Source organism: Gracilinanus agilis, chromosome 2, assembly GCF_016433145.1.
Source record: "Gracilinanus agilis isolate LMUSP501 chromosome 2, AgileGrace, whole genome shotgun sequence".
NCBI classification, from domain to species: Eukaryota; Metazoa; Chordata; class Mammalia; order Didelphimorphia; family Didelphidae; genus Gracilinanus; species Gracilinanus agilis.
The window spans coordinates 488,877,181-488,903,055 of NC_058131.1; the positions used below are offsets into that span (position 1 = coordinate 488,877,181).

Here is a 25,875-nt window from a genome sequence, read left to right on the forward strand (position 1 = left end):
CACAGTAGACAGAATGCTGGGCATGGAGTCAGGAAGATCTGGATTCAGATCCCAACTTTGATTTTTACTAGCCATGTGACCCTAGGTAATTCATTTAAACTCTTCAGTCTCAATATTCTCATCTGAAAATTGTGAAGGTTGAACTTAGCTTCTAATGCCCCTTCAATTTCTTAATCTATGATCTTATTATCCCATGCTACTAAAGAACTGCCAGGCCAAATCAGTAAAGTGTTTTCATGCCAGAGAATTTCTGACTCCTATTAAACTGCAGGTCAAAAAAATAATAATAATAATGACATCAACAACAACAATGATAACAGTGTTTGCTCTGTGCAAAAGTTGGAAAGGAGAAATTTAAACTAGTGTTTGCTTTTTCCTCATTCCTTTCACCACTGAAGTAGGAGGGTAGTATCTGCAAGGGCATTCACTCAGGCTTCCAGATGAATCCATCCAGCCTTCAGATTAACAGTTTATAATAATGGGTAATATAATAAAATCCCAACTAAATTTGAGTCACTTTATGACTTTACTAAGCTAAGATGGGAGCACACTACATTTCCATGTCTTTCTCCTTTATCTCTTTACATTATTTGCCCTCCAAAGTTGTTGACACTCTATTAACAGGAATGCCTACAGTTTAAAATAAGAATTAAACACCTTAATCTACTTATTCAGCTGACAAGCTCAGGACACATCACTATAATGCTAATACGTTTTCATGCTTTTGTATCGTTGAAATATTCTCTGCTTTGGTTTTATGTAATAATAGCATTTTAAGTATGAGATCTTAAGTCAGTTTAGAAAAGAAATGTACTTTAACTGATACATTTCTGTTGTTATTTTTTAATCATGTCTAACTCTCCATGACCCCATTTGGGGAGTGGTTTGTCATTTTCTTCTCCAGTTCTTTTTACAAATGGGGAACTGAGGCAAATAAGGTTAAGTAATTTGCTGAGGGTCACATAGCTTTTAAGTGTCTAAGTTGTATCTGAACTTAGGATATGAGTCTTCCTGACTCCAGGCTCAGCATTTATCCACTGTACCAACTAGCTGCTCGTTAATATGTTTAAATATGTTAATTCCAAGCTATCTGCACTCAACAAAACAACAGATAATTGATTAGTTCATAGGTTCATCCCCTGATTAGAAAAAATTAATTTTTATAATAACCATCTAAAGGTAATAAAACTAATATGTTTGCTAGAAGAATCAGGGAAAATAAGAATAGAAAAAAAAGAATACAGGGAGAAGAAGAAAGAACAACAAATAGGTTTAGAGCAGTGGAAGAAATGAGGAGCAGAAGTCCATAAAACACTGTGCAGTGAAGAAGCAATGAAATGGCAGAATGAAGACACAAGAGTGGAGGATAATTAATGTAGAAAGGCCTAAGGTTGACTATGGGGATGGGAATGTGAAGACAAGTATAAGAGTATGCTTTGGTAATAATAATTTTCCAACACTATATTTGCAGAAAGCTTTTAATACGACAATGCTGTGAAACAAACATTATGAATATCACCTCCATTTTATAGAGGAAGAAGTGGAATCTTAGAGAGGTCGAGTCATTTGTCTATGGAAATGATTGGCAATTGTTGGAGCTAGGTCTTGAACAAAGTCTTAGAGTAGTACAAGTCTAGTGGCCTTTCCTTTACACTCTATTGCTTCCTTGTATGACTAGGATTTACAAACTAGTAAATTTTTTTAAATTCTAAGTTATAACTACAGATTACCATTAATAATAAGCACATGGTTGATTTAATTAAACTAGAAAATATTTTTTGTTAGTGGTTTCCAGCAAAAATCTATTTGGTGTCCTCACTAGTCCAATACAAATTAAAAGGAAGAAATCTCTAATGAGCAAATACTGTTCAACTATAATGTGCATTTTCTGACAGCTATGGAATTTCAAAGTTATACACAGCATTTCTCATATAGTTGTTTTAAAAAAACAAGTGACATTACATAGCAGCATAATGTGTTTCTTTCAGAGAAATCATTTCTAAATGTAATCTATTCTTTTAGCCATTAGAGAATTTCAGATATAGAAAAATCCAATTCTATGTTCTATGACTTAAACACAGATGGTATTCAATAAATATTTAAGTTAATGAAGTGTGTCAAATTTTGACCATACATCACACATAGTAGGAATTTAATAAATGTTTGCCAAATTGAATGGTTCCCAAATACTAGCCTCACAGGTGCTGGTAAACTCTGTCACTCCAGAATACATGCAGATGAATTCTTCCTGTGAACAGGAAGCCTTACTAATTTTTACTAATACCACTGCGTTCCCTTCATTGATTATTTCGAATTCATCTTGTACACATAGTTGTTTGCATTGTTATCTTCCCTTTTAAACTGTGAGTGCTTTGAAATCGTGGTCTTTTTGTTTGTTTGTTTTCTTTTCTTTGAATCCCCAGAACTTAAGAGTACCTGGCATATAGGATGTGTTTAATAAATGCTTGTACATTTCAAAAGATTACAGATTTTTTTCAAGTAAAGCTTTTGCTGAATAGAATACTTTCTTATTCTATTTCTTTTAATGTTACATATAACAATTTCTGCCTACAAATACATGGACAAAGACACATCTTTAGTTGCTTCTATGATCTTTTTATTGATTGTAGTATTATAGAATTTGGGGCTGAGAATTCAAGCCCAGCTGTCTAATTTTAGAGATGAAGAAACTGAGGCCAAAGGTGGTTAAATGACTTAAGCAAGGCTAAGTGGTGATGAATCTTGATCTACCACTTACATTTACAATGAAATGACAAATAAAATAATGACTCATTATTATTTCCTTTAAATAAGATTTATTTCCCCATTGTGTGTGAGAAATCCCCTATCTGCTTTCTTGATTGTTAGTACTGGTAAGGCTTGTTTTCATTAAATTATAGGTTTTACATAATTAATCATTATTAGCATAGGCCTCAGTTTTAGCCTTAGCCTTAATCTTCTATGTCATGCACCCTCAGCATCTATGGTCTTGAACTTATAATTTTCATTAGCATAGAGGCTTTTGCCTGGGTTTGAGGCCTGGAACCTCCCCTTTACCCTGGTCACTCTAGTATATACATCATCACTTATAATTCAGTGATGGGCAACCTTCTGAGCTTGGTGTGTCAAAATTCACCAAAAAAATGGGCATAACTTGGGGTGGTGTATCACTTCGAGAAAAAAACCATAATTCTGCAATATTTATAGTTTAAAGAACAAAAATGTATAACTGTAATATATAACTATTTAATAAACCAAAATAGGTAAATTAATATAGGCAGAATTGTCATCTACTGTGCACAGAGTATCTACAATACACTATAGCAAATGTTTCATCTTCGGTGTGTCAGTGCTGACACGCATATCATAGATTTGCCATTACTGACTTATATCCTGAGGCTTAGAATGCTGGGTTCAGGCTCCGCCCCTCCTCCTCTTTATCTTTCAAGTGGTTCCTTTTATCAATGAGAAGTACTTTCTAGTTGCCTGAACCAATAAACATTGTTTCAGGGTGCCTCTATTTTTAGCTGGGTATAACTATTGTCTGTGATTATTTTTACAGTGGTATATAAATTGTGATATTCTTTGGGTATAAAGGAAGGCCTCTCACAGAGCTCTAGGTCTTTGTTCTTGACCAGAATCAGCTTTATTGTGAGATTGGCCCTCTCTCAATAAACCTATTTTTTTTTTTTGGCTTGGAGATTGAGACTCTATTTCTCTGATTTGTGTTCCTGTGGTTAGAAATTACATCACAACATAAAAGTCATATTCTGTTTGTTGCCTCTGTCTGCCATGGAAGTCATCTCATGATTCCTGAAGATTTTATCAGCAGTTTGGAATATCTGGAAAATACTATCAAGCTGGAAAGGCTTAGAGTAAGGGCTCAATTACATTGTCATATGACCAGGCTGGCTAATTTTGGGGGCCACTTGCAAGTGTTAAACCATCTACTAAAGTGTGGAAGAGTTGTTGTTTAATCAGCATTGGTAGAAGTGCTACTAAAGGGAATTTAGAATTGAAAGGGACTTAATATTTTATTTAGTCCAACCCTCTGATTTTTCAGATTAATAAGAGAAGTTCTATTTAAGTGATTTGTCCATGTTCACAGGGCTAGTCTCAGAGCCAATTTGGAATTGAAGAAATCTTAAAGGTCACCTACACTTTTATTTTAGAAATAAGAAAATTGAGAGCCAAAATAATATTGTGACTTTTCTAAAGAAATAGGGGATAAAAAGCAGAGCTAAATCCAACACACTATCTGACTTCAAATATAACACTTTCTACCCTACTACATTGTCACATTGTCACTGATAAATCCAAGAAAAATTGTCATTAAAAATTATCAATATAAAAATGTGGTCATTTAAAGAGTTGTCTCAGTTACACAGAAAAAATTTTAAGCTAGAATAAATCCCCCACACACACACACTCACTTCAGATACCAGATAATTCCATCTAATTCTTCCTAGACTCCAAGAGAATATGACCTTGTCTCATCTAAATTTTGTCTTTTCCCCTTTATTAGCTTCAAGAAAGCAAGCAAGAAAGAATTTAGAAATCCTGAATCCCTTTGCTGAAGCCTTTGTGAACCTATTTTTGAATGGCATGTCTCACCTCACCTTTTTTTTAATAATCTAAACCTCCTTCCACTAGATAAAAAGTAGTATCCAGAAATTAAATCAATCCTTCAGATATCTTTCAATAAAAGATATGTAAGGAACAGAGATTCTTAACTTGAGGTCCATGAACTTTTAAAAAAATTGATAACTATATTTTAATATAATTTCCTCTGTAACATTATTTATTTTTATTTTATACATTTAAAAGCATTATTCTTAGAAATTCATAGTCTTTACCAGACTGTCAGGAAATCATGGCATAAAAAAGGGTTAAGGATAACTTAAAATACCTTAAAAGTAAGTATTTCTTTCCTGGATCTATTAATGTCCCTGGATTCAGGATTCTACTAAGGTCTCTATTAATCCATTTTAAGATTATATGCCAGCTTTTAAAGCTACTTTGTCATACTCTTTACTCATATTTAGGTTGCAATTCAACAAAACCTCAAATTTCTTTCCACTAAAAATCTCTTCTAGATATGCTTGCAATATTTTTCTTGTGAATTTGTGATTTTTTTAAACTCCTACTTTCTGCCTTGGTTCCAATGGTTCCAAGGCAGAAGAGTAGAAAGGGAGAAACAACTGGAATAGGAATTAACTGACTTGCCCAGGGTCACACAGCTAGGAAGTATCTAATGCCAGATTTGAATCTAGGACCTCCCATCTCTACATCTGACTCTTATTCCACTGAGCCACTTAGCTGCTGAAGTTGATTTTTTTTAAACAAAATATAAGGCAACATTTTCCTTATTAAATTTTAATTTCCTAATTAATTTAATGTTTAGTGAAAATGTTGAAATAATCAGAAAGCTATATAGGAAGGCCTTCACCAAATTGAAGGATTTAAAGATGAGTACGAATAAGGCTCAGAAAAGATAAGAAGACAGGAAGAAACTGCAATCTGCTAACTTTTAGTTTTCACCACCTTCTTTTCTAAATGCTCAGAAAATATCTCTTGAATAGTAATCATTATTATAATCTTTTCAGAAATTAAATCAGATCTGGAACATGTAGTCTGAAGAATTCACTCTTCCTCACCTGCCTTTTTTTTTAATCAGTTCATTTGTTTTTACATCTCCAGTCTTGATAGAAAAGGGGGAATGGGGGAGCCTGAAGCCTACTTTCTAAGCTTTATAATACGTGATGATGTATACTAGACAATTTTTCAACGTCTCAACAGTTAACAGCCACCAATTACAGGTCCTTGAGATGTATGCTTAGACATGTGATATACATTTCAAAATATGTATGACACAATGTAAATTTTTAAGGGATCTATTAATTATGACATCCTAGAGGCCTAACTAATATCTTAACACGGAGAGAGGGAATTGAGTCATTCAAATTCCTAGAGAGGGACTGACTTTCAATTCCTGTTTTTTAAAATTCAATGTTTAAGATAAGTTTGATTGGCTTTTTACATTTTTTCCCATAGTCAAAGAAGAAATAAGCAGCTAATTTCAATTAAAGCATGCAAATTCAAAGGAAAGCAGTCATTCCACTTTTGTACAATTTGGAATCAAGAGGAGGATCTATAATGCTAATTAATGGACTTATTGAATAAAAATGAAGAGAAAATAATAAGTATAACCTTTACATAGACAAGCTCGAGGTCACAAACTTAAATTAAGGGAATTAGGATAAAGAACTAGTGTTCACCAGCTTTAACTAGGTCTTCCCTCTTGATCTGCATTCTACTTGTTATTCAGAGAAAGAATCCAATAAGCAGAAAATTAGAGAAATCAGGACACTGTATGGAGATCTCCTTGATACTTTCAATGAAACAATTTCCATAAGAATATCAATCTTTTACCAATTTGCTAACTTTCAAAGTTTATATTCTAATCAGAACATTCAAAAGCCACCATTTTGATCTTAGAGAAAACAAAACACAAAATTATTTTCTGTTCTTCAAGGGCAACTATTATACAAATTTATTTTTATTAAAAAAAACTTTTTCTTGATTCTAAAAGTAAAATATGAAAAATAGGTAAAACAAAGCCAGCAATCTTGCAATAACAAAACAAAAATAATCTAAATATAAAAAAGCTCTAAATGAAATGCCCTACTCTTTTTGCAAGCTGGGCAAATTGAATGTTTTAATTTAATGAGCCATGAAGAAAGCCTGATTGATTATACAGGATGTCACTTGGTGGTTTACTGTTCACAAACCACTGATCCCCTTATTGTATTATCCATAGAGTAATCTTTTCCCCCTCTGACTTTTGGGAAAAGAGAAGGAGGGGCACAGAATAAGGAGAATTTTAAATCCTCAAAATTATCCCCACATATCAAAGTTGACAGGTACTTGAGGTCTGAAAGCACCTTTCACAATTCTCATTTGGTAAAGGCAAAAACAAGAGATTTACTTCAAAGTGATGACACATAAATTCTGACCTTGAAATACTGTGATTGCCAATGATAAAGTATGGCTTTATACTACTTAGGCACCTAGGAATGTTAATGGTGTGGGAGGTGGGGGTGGGGGAGGGAAGGGAGGCAGATGCATACTGCTTATTATGTATTATTAAGTCAGCAAATCTTAAGCATTTATTATAAATTGAACAATCTCAGTTATAAGAACTGTTGCCTGAAAAGTATCTTTAAATAAATTCTCTAGTTTCTTCTTACTTTTTCCTGGCAATTAGCTTACAATCTTTACCCCAATACATGAAGCAGTTGTGATTTGTTAGAATTAAGAAAAACACCTTGTTTAGAAATTCTTCCATCTACGTAGATCACAGAAATTTAAAACACAGAGAGTTTAAGTGATTTACATAGGGTCACTGAGCTAATTAGGGTTAGAAAGTAAATTGCAACCCACATCTTCCTAATTCCAAATCAATCAGTTTATTCTCTCTTCAATGTAGTCTCTTCAAGGTCTTTACATATTCAGTGAAATAACTGTGAAAGTGTATAAAATAACTGACTTCAGTAATGCATTATAGTTCATTAATGTTTACAACATATTTGTATACATTGTTTTATTTGAGAAACCCAACTATAATTTGTTGCATAACATTTGAAAATGAAGGAAAGAGGGTTAGAAAAGTAGTCTCCAGTCTGACCACTGGGCACAGAGAAGAGACAACATTTCTGAATCAGACACCATACATGAATGCTTAATACTATTAATCAGATCATGCAAGCATTTAGGACAGGGAAAAACAACTGTTGAATTCTATCTTTAACAAAAAGCTTCAGACCGTAATATTTTGTCAAATGGAAAAGAAGCAAGAAAATAGATACTCTGAGGGCAAATGCTCAATTTCAATAGAGAACTATCAAGGAGAGGCATACAAACCAAATGCTCCTCAAAGTTAACACTCCCCAGAGGCTTTCACCTTCAGTAATGGATTCTACTAAATGCATTCTCATCTACCCTAGATGCAACAATAATATAGTTTACTATCCCTTTTTTTCCCTATTGTTTTTTGACCTTCACCTGTGGAGTGAAGACTACTGAGCCAAGAGATTAGGTTCACTAACCATGAACACCTTATGGTTGTTTTTTCCAAACTGGCATATTTATTTTCTAATTCTAAAATACTATACCATTTAGAAATAAATTTACTCTTTTGTCTCCAATAAAAATCAAAAGCTGGCATTTTTATCTGGCATCATATTTCAATGAAATGTAATTAGACCAAATCTTGGTATATATAATATTTATATACATATATGTAAATATATATGACATATATACATATATATATCCATATATCCTTTTGCCACCTCTATCAAAAAGATTAATGTGGCCTAGCAGCTCATGGTTTAAAACTTTCTGTCTCTTCAAAGTTTTTCTACTTGAGAAATAATAAAGGGGTTAAAAAACTATCTTCAAAAGAGACAAGTGAAAAAGACTCAATAAAGACTCAACTGTGCCTTCCCACTTTAAAATAACATAATGCTATGGCTACTCACCATTTTCCCCACCTTCATTAAAAGAAAATTAAATGCTCAAAGGAATTAATTGTTCTAAACTATGTTTCAAGATATTTGAAATGGGAAAATAAGAGAAATCATAGGAAAACTAGAAACCATTATTAAAACCTTTCTTGATACCAATACAACAGAAACATAATTTATTAATAACTTCATCTATAAATCATAAAGTACCATATTGACAATTCATTTAATAAAAATGAATATACTTGTTCCCTTTGTACAACTATCATTCTAAGAGCACATTAATGAATTTTATTTAAATTTTAAAAATCTGATTAAAACAAAAAGAGATGAGACAAGATGGTGGAGATGAAAAAAATAGTATAGCTATGCTCTTGTCTTCAACTTTTACTACACAAAGATCCTCAGACCAAATCTTAATCAGAAATTCCAAGAAAAAAAATCATGGGAATATTTTTTTTCATCTCAGTGCTACCTAGGTAAGTGTACAGATAAAAGATCTGGAGACAAAGAGGTTTAGCTAGGAACCACTGCTCAGAGTCTCTCAGCATAGGTATTGAAGTAAGGCCCACTCTCGGCTTTGAACTGAGGCAAGAAAAATTACAGGGGCAGCTACGTGGTACAGTGAATGGAATACCATAACATAGAGTCAGGAAGATCTTGGGTTCAGATATGGCCTCAGTACTTTCAAGCTGTGTAACCCTAAGTAAGTCACTTTAACCTTGTTTGCCTCAGTTTCTCATATGTAAAATGATCTGGAATAGGAAATGGCAAACCACTCCAGTATCTTTGCCACAAAAACCTCAAATAGAGTCAGGAAGAGTTTGACAAAGAAGTACCAGATCCAACAGTGAGGAGCCTGAGACTCTGTAGAGATAGAGGTAAAGTGGCAGCTTTGTCACTCATTACCTAGTACTTTGTCACAGATACAGTTTGGTTTGAGGTAAAGAGGGAGATTTACACATAAGACAGAGAAGGATCATGGACTGAGGCTCTATTCTAAGTGAGAAACACATAAAGAAGTAAGTAGGAACTGCATGGTTCTTACCCTGGGAGTGAATCAAAGTCTCATATTTAGTACTCAGCAAAGTCTGAAGCCTATAGTGGAATAATCAGGGCAGCAAGTCTAGCCCCCAAAAGAACTTATAATACAGTTATTCTGAACATGCAATATTTTTCAGCTAGCTGACAATTACTGAATCCAGCTGCAGTCTACTAGAACTCCTCCAACTAGAGGCAAGTCTATAAGCATGTTACTAGGAACCAAACACAGCTCAGGAACTTCCAAAGGTCAGACCAGGAAAGTTAAATTCAGATGTAGCGCCGTACATTTTAGGTATGTCCAAAGCTTGGCTTCTCTGAGACCCACACAATTTTCCAAGAAAGCAGGTACCTCAAGAAACACAAAGAGATTGACTGCACAACAAAGTCTGAACTTAAAAAAGGATTAGAATAAGAAAATAAAAACCGAATCTCACTATAAAGAGCTATCATGGTAACAGAGACACTCAAACACAAACCCAGAAAAAGAGAGCAAAACAAGCAAAACTTCAAAGAAAACTGGTCAGCTTGAACACAAGTTCAACTAGATTACTGGAAGAAATAAAACTAGAGTTTTGTTCGGGTTTTTTTAAAGAAGATAACAATGATTTTATAAATGAAATAATAATGCTTTAAAAAGCAACTGAAAAAGAAATGTGACACATGGAAGAAAGAATTGGAAAGAGAATTGACAACTTGGCCCAAAAGTCACAAAACCTTACCAAAAGGTAAGGATTTTCTGAAAAATTAGAATGAATCAAAAGAAGTCAATGATTTCATGTAATAACAAGACATATTAAAATAAAGTCATAAGATGGGGAAAACAGTAGTATAAGGTATAAATAGCAGAAGCAGAAATAGCAGCAGCAGCAATAATAATAGTAGATGCAGCTAACATTTATATAAGGCTTACTATGTGCCAGGCACTGTGCCAAACTTTTTATCCTCACAATAACCTGATAGGCAGGTGCAATTATATTCATTTTATAGATGAAAAAAACTGAGAAAAACAAGGGTTAAGGACTACACCAGGGTGACACCTCACCTTCATCTGAATTGGACAAAAGAGGAAAACACACACACGCACACACACGCACACACACACACACACACATACACACACACACACACACACACACACACACACACACACACACAACTTGTAAACTAAAGAAAAAGGAAGAGAAAAGGAGGAAGAGTAAGTCAAGGTATACAAGAGAAGTATTATCAAAAATAAAATCTAACCAGGATGTTGGATCATAAAGAAAGGGAAGAAAGAAGACTTTAAAGTTAAGAAAGAAATGATAAGGATCTGTGAATGGGCTCTGGGCAAGGGAAAGAGAAGAAGGATAAGAGAATGGAAGCAGACTGGATCATACCTAGAAAACTAGTCCTGAACACACTTCTCTTATCATCTTCTTCTTTATGAAAGGGAATGGGGCAGAATACTCTGATCAAAGGATTAACCAACTAACATTCCAGGGAATCAAACATGCTACCCACATCCTGATGAAGAAGTATTTGGACTTAGGATATAGACTGAGATATATATCTATATCTGTTTATCTATATATGCTTCATCATGCATATTTATTACATGATTCTTGCTTTTTCAGTGGTAGGCAGAGAGTGGTAAAAAGGAGAAAGGGGTTCTATTAATTGGAAAAAATAAATTAAAAAACAAAACAGGATGTAGGTTGAAAGCGACTATGATTAAAAGTAAAATAGATAACCGCAGGAAAAAAATCTTTTTAACATGTTATTATGAAAAAGATCCTTTTCCCTCAAAAAATATGAAGAATTTATTTAAATTTATATGACAAATCTATTTCTCAATTGATAAATAGTTGAAAGATATGAAAGGTCTGCTAGGTGGAGCAGTGGATAAAAACCTGGCCTTGGAGTCAGGAAGATCCTTATTCCTGAGTTCAAGTCTGGCCTCACATACTAATTAGCTAGCAAGTGACTTATCTACTAACTGTCTGACTGTGGAAAAGTAATTTAATTCTATTCACTTCGGTTTCTTCATTTGTAAAATGAGCTACAAAAGGAAATCACCACCACTCTAGTATCTTTGCCAGGGAAACTCCAAATTAGATGAAGAAGAGTCAGACATGACTGAAAACAACTGAACAACAAAATTAACAGGATATTTTCAAAGGAAGAAATTTAAGTTATCAATATCTATATGAAAAAATGTTCTAAATAAGTAAATAAATAAATAATTGAACCACACACTCCTTAGATTGCCAAATTTCAAAAAAAAAGGGGGGGGGAGGGAAATGAACATTGGAAGTAGAGTGGGAAAACATAAATATTAATGCATTGTTAGTAGAGCTGTGAAGTGATCTTGTCATTCTGGAAAGCAATTTAGAACTATACCCAAACAATCACTGAACTGTACATGTCTTTTGACACAGAGAAACAACTGCTAGATCTATACCCTAAAACAATTTTTTTAAAAAGAGGAAAATAATCTATATGTTAAAAAAATTACAGCAGCTTTTTTGTTGTTGTTGTTGGGAAAGAACTTCAATTAATCTGGTGCATATCAACTGGGGAATAGCTGAACAAATGACATCAGAATATTATACCATAAGAAATAAAGAAAGGCATGGCTTCAGAGACATCTGGAAAAACATGTATGAACTGATAGAGTGTGATATGAGCTGAACTAAGTGGATAATTTTTGAAATAACAACAATGTTGTAAAGACAGCTTTGAAAGGCTTATGAACTTTGACCAAAGCAATCACCACCTATACCAACAGAAGGAAGATGATGAACAATGCTATACACTTCCTGATAAAAAAGCTGATGAATCCAAGATACTGAATGGGACAGATGTTTTATGCGCTCAAAGTAGGCATTTGTTTTGTTTAACTATATATATTTTCATAAGTATTTTTTCTTTAACAAGGATTGAGGAAGGAAAAATAAAAATTTTAAATTTACATTAAAATATGTGGAAAATATTCAATTGATCTCTTTTATTCCTAAAAGACATTCAGAGTTTACAGTCAGTATTTTGAGTGGGATGGGAAGAAAGTAATAGATCATCATAAAAATCAATTACTTTAAATTCCCAGAAAGCAACTAATCAATCCAAAAATATTCCAGTTCTACTGTAAATAGAGGATTTCTTTTAAAAAGAGGTTATTCTCTAAAATCACTAGAAATTGATTGATTCTGACTGATAAAATATAAAAGAACTCAGAAATATAAATCAAAATATATAGAAATGAGAAGGAAGTTCTATTTAATTTTTATTTGTTCATTGGTTATCAGAAAACTTGCTTGTTGGTGAATTTGGCTTTTTGTATCCTTATTAAAACTCAGATCTTTATGACTACCACTCCTCCCACAAAAAAAAGTTTCCTACTTCAACAATTTATGAGCTTACCATGTCTCTAAGAAAAACCTGAATTGGTTATGGAAAGGATTATTCTACCAATAAAAATAGGGAAAATTATATAAAGATTTTGAAGTGAAAAAAAATTATATGATCATTTTCATTTTTAAAAATTGTAGCAAGAAGTACAAAACTTTTTTAAATCGATGAAAGATGCATATGCCTTGTGTGTATGTGTATGTTTGTCTTTTCCTCCACTACAAATATCTTATTTGGATACATCCTTATTAACTGAAAATATCAGCAATTATGTGGGATCCAATTATATGGGAAAAGTTTCCCTTTAGGAGCCCAGTGACAGACCACATGTTTTTAATATAGCTTAGATAATAGATAGCTGAGATAGAAATGATTTTCACCAGAAAGCTGGCCACTAGGTGATAGTTTTTTAGATGACTACACTAGCTTGTGCATCTATTTTTTAGTAGCAAAATCTTAAATCCTTGCAATCAGGAATATAGGCAGCCTGCATGAATTCAACTGAATTCAATTAATATTTATTGATAAAGTCATTTTATGGGTATTTATTGCTGTTCCCTTAATTGTCCTTTTTTACAGGAGTATGATTTAATTATTTTCTAATCTTTTAGTATCTCCTCAGCTTACAAAATATCCTCAATATCCTCAAAATCATTCTGCCTCCAGTATGGACTTTCTCTTGGTCTTGTCTAGACTCTTCCTACTACAATTTTCTTTAATATATTTAGTGTGATCGCTTCTCAGCCTTTTGGCTAAGATCAAGCGTAGTAATATATTTAGTGACACTAGGGTAAAATGTACATATTCTAGAGGTTAAGGAGAAATCTTTTCCCAAAGAAGCTAAAGCTTAATTTAAGTGATGATCTATGAATGTGCAAGAAATAGCATAAGGGATATAATTCAGGAAATGTATGATGAGGAAAGGAGGTTGGTCATACATGTAGACAGAGGAAAAGATAACAGTCCTGTACTAGCTTACACCTTCATCTCCCCCTTACCTTAATTTAAATTTGTGTGTGTGTGTGTGTGTGTGTGTGTGTGAAAAAGAAATGTGAATATGGTATGAAAACTTTTCTCCTATTAGAATGTAACCTTCTTGAGAGAAGGTACTTACTTTCTCACCTTCTGCTTATATTTCTATTTCAAACACTACATATAATTGGGATATACTAAGAGTTTTAAAAAGTTTTGTTGACAACTTGACTTTACTTATTTTGAGTCGTCAGTCTTCCTATCTAGAAAATACTAAGAGGATTTGGGGTACAGAGATTTCCAACATTCATTCATATACTTTTTTCTATTTTTTTAAATAATTGAATATTCATTATACTTTTTTAGCCTTGTCTTTTTTGGGGGGTGGGTGGAAGTATACTTTTTTTTGATAAAACTATTTCTAATTCACCTTCAAACACCTTTGAAGAACTAGAGAATGAAGTATTTTAATTAAGTTTAATATTTTATTCTACTACTATCCATCTATCAAAAAAATAAATGAACATATTCAGAACCCTAACTAAGCTGTGACTTCCCCGAGGCACCAAATTTAGAGGTCAATGAAGTCTTTAATTGGGTGGATCACAAGTCCTCAATGAGATGGGAGTACCAAATCATCTTACTTATCTCCTGAAAAGCCTATATGCAGGCCAGTAAACAAAAGTTAGAACTGATCATGGGACAACTGATTGGCTAAAGACTGGAAAAAGAGTTTAACAAGGATATATATTGTCACTATATTTATTTAACTTACATAAAGAGTACCTCATCTGAAATGCCAGGTTGGACAAACTAAAAGTAGGAATAAAGGTTGCTGGAAGAAATATCAACACCTCAGATATGCAGACAATGCCATCTTGATGGTAAAATGTGAAGAATTGAGAAATCTCTTGAGAAGGATGAAAGAGGAGAATGTAAAAACTGCCTTGAAAATTGAAATTAAAAAAACTAAGATCTTGACAACTGGTCTCATCACCTCCTGACAAATGAAGGGGAAGTGGAAGTATCAGATTTTATGCTCTTGGACTCAAAGATCACTGTAGATGGCAATTACAACCAGGAAATTAAAAGACCCTTACTCCTTAGAAAGGAAGCTATGGCAAATCCAGACAACATACTCAAAAGCAGAGACATTACCTTGCCAACAATGGTCTTTATAGTCAAAGCTGTGATTTTTCCAGTAGCAATATCAAGCTGTGAGAATTGGACTATAAGGAAGGTTGAGTGCTTTAGAACTGATGCTTTCTAACTGTGGTAGTGGAGGAGATCAAATCAGTCAGTAGTTAAAGAATATTATTGTCTATTCACTGAAAGGTCAAATACTAAAGCTGAAGCTTAACTGCTTTGGCCACAAAAATGAGAAGACATGATTCAGTGAAAAATACCCTTATATTGGGAAAGAGTGAAAGCAAATGAAAAGGGTTATGGCCAAAGATGAGATAGTGTCATTGAAACAAACATAAACTTGGACAGATTCTGAGGGAAAGAAGAGGATGGAAGAGTCTGGTGTGCTCTGGTCCATGGGGTAATGAAGAGTCAGGTGATTAAATGACTAAACAACAACAAAAATGAAAGCACTAAAGCATCAGAGAAAGAAAAAAAAAAAAGCTAACAAGAATAATTAAAATAAGAAGCTACCAGATGGTTGCATGAGATAATTTCCCTCTCTACTACCATGTGGCAACCTCCACAGCAGTCTGTGGCCTTACGCCTCTATTTAGATTGTAAGAATGATTGTCTTTCCCATTCTTCAATGTTTGATGAAGCTTGTCCCAAAAGATGTGGCCTGTTCCAGGGACGAGCATTATTCTTTTTCATTCTGCATATGTAAAAAATATTTATTTTTTTTACAGCCTCTCTCCTTTGCTATTAAATTTTTTCTACCTCTACCAAAGTAGTAAAAATTGGAGGGGGTGTGGAAAAATTGGGACAGTTGGAGCCATGAACTGGAATAACCATTCTGAAAAGCAATTAGAAACTATGCCCAAAAAACCATAAAACTCTGCATGCTCTTTGGCCCAATAATCACTCTACTAAGTCATTTCCCAAAGAGATCAAAGAAAGGGGGAAAAGACCTACCTGTAAAGAAATATTTATATCAACTCTTTTTGAGGTGACAAAGAACTGGAAACTGAAGGATGTCTATCAGTTGGGGAATAGCTGAACTAGTTGTGGTACATGATTGTAATGGAATACAATTGTGTCATAAGAAATGACAAACAAGATAATCCCCAAAAAAGATGAATTGATGCCAAGTGAAGTGTAAGGGATAAATGTAGGAGTTTGACAAAGTGAGGAGAGCAGTTTAATAAAAACTTTGTTTAATTTAGAAAAAAGTACAGGTAGAAAGATAGAAAAGAAAAAAAAAGAGAGATTATTAATCTTATACCCTATAAATCTACCTAAATTAAATCTCACTAATAAATAATTCCTAATAACTACCTAAAATGTCCTAATACTATCTCTAACTGTCTTCTTAGGACAGGTTCTTCTGCCTGGCACACCAGGCCTAATCTACTCTATCTGTAAAATATTCTCTAACTAATTAACTTCCTAAAACAATAGACAGCCAACTGTCACCAGCCAACTGCCAGCAGCCCTTGCCTGAGAGCCAGACCTCCTGGTCTCTAGAGATCCTAGAGGCAAAAGTTTCCTTCCCTCAGTGGCTGCTTCCTTTATCTCCTCACTGACCAATTGCTGCTTTACAACCTTCCTTCCAGAAAGCAGTTCCTACTTCTTCTCCTGGGTGTCCTGGTCTCCTTGGTAACAGAATCTTCAGCTCTGGCTCATTGCACACTGAACCTGTCAGTTCTCTGATCCACTGAGAAACCCTGCTCTCTCCCCTCTTAAATTAGACAGAGGGAGAGATTAAAAAAATCCCTTTAACGGAAGTGAGCAGAATAAGAACGTTGTACATAGTAATAGCAATAAAGTATGATGGTCAACTGTGAAGGCTCAAATTATTATCAGCAATACAAGGATTCAAGTCAACTCCAGGCACCTATGATGAAAAAGGCTAGCCACTGCCATAGAAGGAACTAACAAGCATCTGAATGTAGACTGAAGCATAGCATTCTTCACTTTATTTCCTCCATGAATTTTTCTCTAGTAAATGCAATGTGTCTTCTTTCTTATTATAATGAATGAAAATAAATATTATATGACAATACATGTACTACTCACATCATATTACCTATTGTCTTTGGGAGGGGAGACAGGTGGGAAGGAAGGAGAGAGAACACGGATCACAAAATGTCAGAAAATGATTACTGAAAATTGTATTAACATGTAACCTGGAAAAAATAGTTTTAAAAAAAGAAGCCAGTTATTACTAAGCCTTTTAAAGAAGAAATAAATAAAAGGAAATATCTTGAGTTAATATAAAATAATTATAACATTAAATTTTAATATTTAAGAAAAAATTAAATTAAGCTCACTTAATGGATTCTTATGCTCAGTTGCTAAACAGTATCAACTCAGATCCAGTAAGTAAAAGTAAAAATAGATGGTTATTGGCTTCAATTTTCTGAGAGAAAAATCATTGTTATGGCAGACCCATATTTAGACAAATCATTACAAAAACATTTCATGATTCTTTAAAGCCAAGAATAAACCAATGAAAATCTATGTTACACCACACATTTTTCTAATAGTAAAAGGAAACAAAAATCCAAATGAATATAAGTTAGCACTCAATATTTCTGTTCATATGTCTGGAATGTCACATCAATACAAAATTACTACCCCTCAAGATAATGTTTTATGGTCAAACTTAGCAAATTAAAACATTTCTATCTTCCTTCAATTTCAATGAGATAGTACCTAGTTTGAGGCAATCCATTTTCCATTATTAATAGTCTTTATTATAATCACAGGTTTGGTACATTACCATTTTTATCATATTGGTATCCTAAAGCACAGCATTGTATGAAATTGAAAATACTAAATTGGAGGAAGCAAATTTATAAATAAATATATGCTTAATTGTAGAATTATAGAATGCAAGACTTCTAAATGACATTCGATGTTAACAAGTCTAAGCCCTTGACCTAAAGAATAAATTTGGTGAATATTTATAATTTAAGTATTTAATTTGAAGAAGTGAAGATACCAATATTGTATGTACATATAAACTAATAGTTAATGTAATAATTCATCTTCTATTATTTTCCATAATGCTATGGAAAACTCAGAACACTATAACCAGTGGTGTGTTGAAACTATATTTAGTATAAGTATTTACACATCAGAAACTGGCAAAACCTACAAATCAGAGCTTATTTCATGTATTGTTTTGTTGATTACCTAGCTTTAAAATAATGAAGAAAATGTTAATAATGCAGATTAAAGTAACATATATTGTTTTTCTTTTCAAATAGCTGGATGTTAAATATTTACCTCATAAATGAAGAGATGGAAGGGAACTCCTAAATGTCCAGAGTCCAATATCATGTTACAAACAAAGAAACTGAGGACCAAAAAGACTAAATGACTTGCCTAAAGTCACAGAGTTAGGCAGAGAAAGAATTTTAATTTATAGTTATAGTAAAAAATTATAGTTACATGATCCTACAAATTGTTGCTACATTCTGAATGAGGTCATTTTCTGTGACCTAAAACTATTTAGCAATTTATCTCAATTTTAAATTAATTCATTAAACATAAATTTTATAAAACTTAAAATGTTCATATCAGTATGACAAATTAACAGAAACAAAAGTTTTAATAAGTTCTAGAGCTTCAGGGTTTAAAAAGACAAAAAGTACAAATTACTTATATATGTATGAAGTATCTTTTAAAAATTTACTAAAAATATAGGCAAGAAAAAAATATGAAAAAATAACATTAAGATAAAGCTCCTTAAGGAAGAATTTAAATAATTTTAAAGGAGAATGCACACAAAAAAGGTTTTATTAAACCTTTGTTTAAAAAAAATCTGTCTTTTTAAGGAATTTTACCAAAAGGGAGAAAAAAATTCAATCACTACCACAACATCCTCTTTCAAAGAATCATAGATCTAGAGTCATATCTCAAGAGATAAGATGATTTCCAATGACTTAAAAATTGAAACTTCAGTTAAAAAAGTTTTTATTGTATTTGAATTTAGAGCCCAGGGAGTCATGATATTAAGCATGTTAATAAAATTGAAATATTTATAACTTTAAGGGAGCTACAAAAGAAATAATATTTCAAAACTGTTTCATTATTGTGATTTGAATAAAGAATAAATTTAAATACATAAAGAAAAGCAAACAAGTGTAGAGGCCCAACTAGCATATATTATTTCAGAAAGCTAATGCTGACAACAAAGAAAAGAAAAATAGACAACTATGCAACTAAAGTTATTATATTAAATAAAAATAATAGGCCAGAGGTGCAGCTGGGTAGCTCAGTGGATTGAGAGTCAGGCCTAGAGACAGGAGGTCCTAGGTTCAAATCTGGCCTCAGACACTTCCTGGTTGTGTGCCCCTGGGCAAGTCGCTTGACCCCCATTGCCCACCCTTACCACTCTTCCACCAATGAGCCAATACGCAGAAGTTAAGGGTTTAAAAAAAATAATAATGGGCCAGACTATAAAATTTAATGATATAGAAAAAAATAAAATAGTATAGTTTAGAGCAGTGACAGCGAGCCTTTTAGAGATCACATGTCTCACCCCCGCCATGACTATCACTTATGCCCCCCCCCACACACACACACACAGAGGAGGGAGGAAGTGCTCCCAGTGTGCTGCAAGGCAGAGGGATGGGTGAAGTGAAGAATGTCCTCAGTGAGTGTAGAGAGGAAGAGAGGAGTGGCCCCAGCACTCCATGGCAGAGGGGTGTGGGGGTGTGAAAAAATGGCATCAGGCACATTCTCTCTGCCTTTCTAATAATGAACTTTGACAGGAGACAAGTGCCCGTGTGCACAGAGAGCTCTCTGCGTGTCATCTTTGGCATGCATTCCGTAAGTTTGCCATTGTGGGTCTAAAGCAGTGATTCCCAAAGTGGGCACCACCAATCCCTGGTGGGAGCTGCAGCGATCCAGGGGGGTGGTGATGGCCACAGGTGCATTTGGGGGCGGTGAATAACTGTAAGGGGGCGGTGATAGTATGTGACACAGGGCACTAAGTAATATTTTTTCTGGAAAGGGGACAGTAGGCCAAAAAGTTTGGGAACCACACTGATTTAAAGGATAGTGAGCTACCTTTAGTGGGAAAAGTTGCCCGTCTACTTTGATATAGGTAGTTTTTCACGTAGAAAATCCAGATCAAAAAGAAAAATGGAACAATATTGCATGCTCAGAAAAACTATTGAATGAGGAATGACATGGTTGGTTGGATGGAAGAGTAAGAGAAACTGTGCCAAGATGATAAGGCTAAAGGCTTTTAGTCACAGGTTAAAACCTAGAGAAGACTTTTTACAGCACAGAATTAGAAAGCAACAATTCTGTAGCACTTTGCTTTGTGTATAATCCAAAACTCGGAGCCATACACTGCTACTGGAAAAACCATTCCTTTGACTACATAGACCTTTGTTGGCAAGGTGATGTCTCTACTTTTAGGTATGTTATCCAGATTTGCTATAGCTTTTCTATTAAGGAGCCTTTTAATTTTATGTTTGCAGTTGCCACCTGTCATGACCTCTGAACCCAACACTTTATAATATGACACTACTTCAATTGCTTCTCTGCCTTTTTGCCAGGAAGTGATGGGACCATTTGCCAAGATCTTAGGTTTGCTTGTTTTGTTTTGTTTTATGTTAAACTTCAAGCCAGCTTTTACATTCTCCTCCTTCACCCTACTCAAGTGGTTTCTTAATTCTTCCTTGCTTTCTACCAATTGTATCATCTGCATATCTGAGATTAGTGATATTTCTCCTAGAAACATAATTTCTGGCTTTTTACTTATCCAGTCTGGTATTTCACATGATATACTCTGCATGTAAGTTAAATAAATAAGGGGAAAATATACAGCCTTATTCTCCTTTTCCAATCTTCAACCAATCAGTTGTTACATGTTTGGTTCTAACTTTCTTCTTGGCCTGCATATAAGTTCCTCAAGAGACAAATAAGATGACCTAATAAGATTTCTGTCTCTGAGGATTTGTCACATTGTTGTGATCTACGTAGACAAAGGCTTTAGTGTAGTCAATGAAACAGACGTAGATGCCTTTTTTTAAAAAATGGAATTCCCTTACTTTTTCCATAATCCAGAAAATGTTGGCTGGTAACTACACCATTGTGATATGGGTAATGTTAAGATCTTTCTTGTATAATTCTTCTATTTAATCTTGCCACCTCTTATTAATTTCTTCTACTTCTGTTAAGCCCCAATCCTTTTTGTCTTTTATCATACTTATATTTGTATGAAATACTTCCTTCATATCTCTAATTTTTCTTGAAGAGATCTCTGTTTTATCTAATTCTATTATTTTTTTTTCTATTTCTTTGCATTTCTAATTTTAGAAAAACCTAATCTCTTCTTCCTATTATCTGGAATTCTTCATTCTCGGGTATATTTTGTCTTTTGTCCTTTACCTTTCGCTTTCCTTCTTTCCACATATACTTGTAAAGCCTAAGCAGATAGCAATTTTTCTTTCTTACTATTTCTTTGCAACTTTTTTTTGTTGCTGCCTCCTGTACAATATCGTAAGCCTTTGCCTACAGTTCTTTAGGCATTCTGTCTACCAGATCTAAACCCTTAAATCTATTCATCACTTCTACTTCATATTCATAAGGGGTGTTATTTAGGCCATATCTATATAGAATTCTGGTTTTCCCTTCTTTTTTCAATTTCTCTGAATTTTGCAAAAAGAAGTTCATGATCTGAGTGAAATAAGTTAGCTCCAGGTCTTGTATTAACTCAGTGTACAGAGGTTCTCCACCATTGGCTGCAAAGTATATAATAAACTTGATTTTGAAATTGACCATCTGGTGATGTCCATGCATAACAGTCACTTCTGAGTTATGAAAGAAAGTGTTTGCTATGACCAACAAGTTATCATGACAAAATTCTATTAATTTCTGCCCTGTTTTATCTTGTATTCCAAAGCCATGTTTGACTGTTATTCAAATATCTTTTTTATTTCCTTCTGTAGCATATCAATCCCTATTGTGAATGTGACAACTTTTGGGATATTATTTCTAGAAGATGCACTAATTCTTTGTAGAACTGATCAACTTTGGCCTTTTGGGCATTTATTTGAAGCATAGCTTTGCCTGTGATGTTTAATGGATTGCTTTGGATTTGATTAAATATTATTTTTGTTATTTTTGAAATTATACCCCAGTACTGCTTTTCTCACCCTTATGTTGACCCTATAAAAGCTACTCCATTTCTCTCATTTAAATACCTCCCTTTCCCCCTAAACTTTATGTATGTATGTGTATTTAAGTTCTATTTTGCCCCCTGTTTCTGGAATATCAGTGGCAGTTTTCCTTGATGACGACTTTTTTTAAAACCCTTATCTCTATCTTTGAATCAATACTGTATATTGGTTCTAAGGCAGAAGAGCAGTAAGAGCTAGGAAATGGAGGTTAAGTGATTTGCCCCAGGTTACATAGCTAGGAAGTGTCTGGGGCCAGATTTGAACCCAGGACTTCCTGTTTCTGGGCCTGGCTCACAATCCACTGAGCCACTTTGCTGCCCCACCCTTGATGACTTCTTGAAAGATAATGTATAAGTTCTTTTTGTGATCATTGTTTTTAGGCAATCCAATAATTCTTGGATTATTTCTCCTGGATCTATTTTCCAAGTCATTGTTTCTCCATATTGTTTCTCCAATAAGATATTTCACATTTTCTCATATATTTTTCATTCTTTTGACTTTGTCCAATTGGTTCCTGATGTCCCACGGAATCATTAGTTCCTCTTGCCTAATTCAAAATGTTATAGCATTATTTTCTCTAGTGAGCTTTTGTACTTCCTTTTCAATTTGGTCAATTTGTTCTCTGATTTTTCAGTTCTTTTTAATCAGTGAATTTTTGTACCTCTTTTTCCATATGGATAATTCCATCTTTTAAGAAATTCTCTTCAGTGAATTTTTATACCTCCTTTACTAACCTGTTGACTTCTTTTCTCATGATTTCCCTAAATCCCTATCATTTCTTTTCCCAATTATTCTTCTACCTCTTTTATTTGATTTTTAAAATGTTTTTAACTCCTCCATTAATTCTTTTTGGGCTTGAGACCAATTCATATATTTTTGGAGATGTTGGATGTAGTAATATTGTCTTCTTCTTCTTGGTTTTTGTTTTGCCTTTCAAAAAAACTTTTTATGTTGCATTTCTTATTTTTTAGCCCATTTCCAGCTTTTTTCTTTTCTTTTAACTTAATTTGTAGAGTTGAGCTCTGCTCCTGTAGTGAAGGGAGTACTGCTCCAAGTTTTAGGTTTTTGGTGTAGCTGCCTTCACAACAAATCCTGGGGAGCCATAATTTTTCAGTTCTTCCAAGGTGACACAATCTAAGGAAAAGTGTGTTTAGTACCTTTATGGCCTGTGCTCTGGTCTATGATAGCCACAAGTATTCTTTTCTGTCTTAAAACTGTGACCAGTATCCCCTGCTTCCTTGTAGCCCCAAGCACTGGTGTATACTAGTGCTTCTCCTCTTCCTGAGACAGAAATTGTTATAGGGAAAAGTAATTTTTTTTTTAGGGGAGAGTGCGAACGCAGTCCCCAACTACCACAAATTATGCAGTCGAGTTTCCCGCATTTGGGGAAATCGCAGGGGTCAACCCATCCGGAGTGCAATGGATAAGCCTCGCCCTGGGGAAACCACCTTCGTCATCATGGAATCACCCCTGCCAGGTAAGTATGGGGGGAAAGTAAATTTTAAAGTAAGGAGCAAAGGGGGCAGCTGGGTAGCTCAGTGGAGTGAGAGTCAGGCCTAGAGACAGGAGGTCCTAGGTTCAAACCCGGCCTCAGCCACTTCCCAGCTGTGTGACCCTGGGCAAGTCACTTGACCCCCATTGCCCACCCTTACCAATCTTCCACCTATGAGACAATACACCAAAGTACAAGGGTTAAAAAAAAAATAAAGTAAGAAGCAAAAGCAGCAGCCAGAGCTGACAGGCAAAGTCTGAAAATTCCAATCATGGAACATTGGTTAGAGGAGGGACTTTTCTCAGAGACTCTCTGGATGAAGCTGATGGCAGATTAGGTGCTTACTTAGCTGCTGGAAGTGAAGAGCCCAGAAGAGTAATTGTCTCCTGCCAAAACCACCTACCCTGTGAAAAAGGTTGGGTTGAGCAGAGAATATAGTTCTGGTTGGTGGACATACCAGACTAGTTCAGCTCTCTAACTTTACCTCTTTGTGGACTTATTTGCTGTGGTTCCTGGAAAGCTGTGATCATCACTAGAGCTGAAGAGGGCCCTGCATTGAGACAGTCAATCTCCCTCTGAGCTTACAGGCTGGTCCTGGTAGCGTAAGTTACAGTCAGTATAGTGTTTGTCCAACCTTCCAGCCCCTTGACCTTATCCCTAGACAAGTAGATTTAGTGTGACCTTTCCTTTACTTCCCAACCCTTACAACTCATTATTAAACCATTTACTTTACTTCCTGTGCCTTCCTCAAACCCCAAGAAAGGACCCACAGAGAGATAACCTTGAGTGGTGACTAATAATTGTTTTTAACTGACATTTACCAACTAGTGTGTATTACCTATTTCCCACATTCCTTGTGTAGGTTCCCAGTTTACCTTGTGTATCCTAATACTTGTGGGTTTGTGGGTGTGGATCTGTTTATGTTTGGCACCCTTTGGTTTCATTGTCAGAAGTAAGTTACAACACCCATGACTATAATCTAGATCTGTATATGGCAATGCAACAAGACTCTAGCACTGACAGCCAGTAAAGAGACCTATAATTTTCTAAGCAGTTAGTTGTACAACCTCCTCCTTATCATCTGTGGCTAAAAGTTCCAGAAGCCTTCACAGCTGATTCAGCTGCCCTTTAGCCTCCTGCCAAGGAGAGAACTGCCTTGGCATGTTGCTTTGTGCTCCACTTCCACTCTGGTGCAATAGAACTTTCCTGCCAGCTTTCTAAGTTGTTTAGGCATAAAAAATTATTTTACCCTGTCTTTTTGTGGGTTATGCTGCTCCAAAATTGATATTGAGGTATTATATGATAATTGTTTAGAAGATATTTTGGTAGAGATTGAGTGAATCTGTTTACCTTCTCTGCTATCTCAGTTCCACTCCATTTTCTTCCTTAAAAATAAGGCAGAACAGGGACAGCTAGGTAGCTTAGTGGATAGACAGTTAAGTGTAGAGATGTGATATCTGGGTTCAAATCTGGCCTCAGAAACATCCTAGCTGTGTGACCTTGGGCAAGTCACTTAACTCTGATTCTCTAGTCCTTACCCATTTTCTTCCTTTGAAACAATACTGAGTATTGATTTTAAGATGGAAGAAAAGGATTAAAAAAAAGACAGAATTAAATCACACCAAAGAGATGGACTTTATGAGACCAGTTAAGATGGCAATATGAATGGTCTTAAAGAAGAATGAATTTCCACACAAACTCTAAGAAAATAACACAAAATGATCCCTGAGAGGCCAGTGGTGAAGAAAGCTGAAAAGAAATAAAATTAATCTCCTCAATTCTGCTAAGAGCTGTACAATAAAATAGAATAAGGTGAAGAAAAGAGCCCTGCTATAAAAACCAGCACGAATTCATATAAAAATTATTTTACCCTGTCTTTTTGTGGGTTATGTAAGCTAGTCAAGATGAGGAAAGTCTTGAAAGTGGAACTAACATGAGCTCCTACAAATAGACTTAAAGCCAACCAATACTCTAAACCAAAATGATCATTCTCCAGTATGAGCCCATAGTAACAAAGCCTTGAAGCCATATATTAGATCTAATTTATCAAAACAGAAATTAGGGACAAAACCAGACCAATAGTTCGGAAGGGAAAAGCCCAGATTAGAAGTAGAGGATAGCA

The 25,875-nt window shown here is 34.4% G+C and overlaps 1 protein-coding gene and 1 non-coding gene across 2 annotated transcripts in view; both read right to left on the reverse strand.

Moving 5' to 3' along the window:
• Positions 1-25,875, reverse strand: part of CEP128 (centrosomal protein 128) — a 499,758-nt gene that overhangs the window by 197,015 nt on the left and 276,868 nt on the right. The gene's annotated exons all lie outside the window — the stretch shown is intronic.
• LOC123238453 lies at positions 23,583-23,746 on the reverse strand. The gene has a single exon (XR_006505617.1). It is a non-coding gene; the product is annotated as a U1 spliceosomal RNA (small nuclear RNA).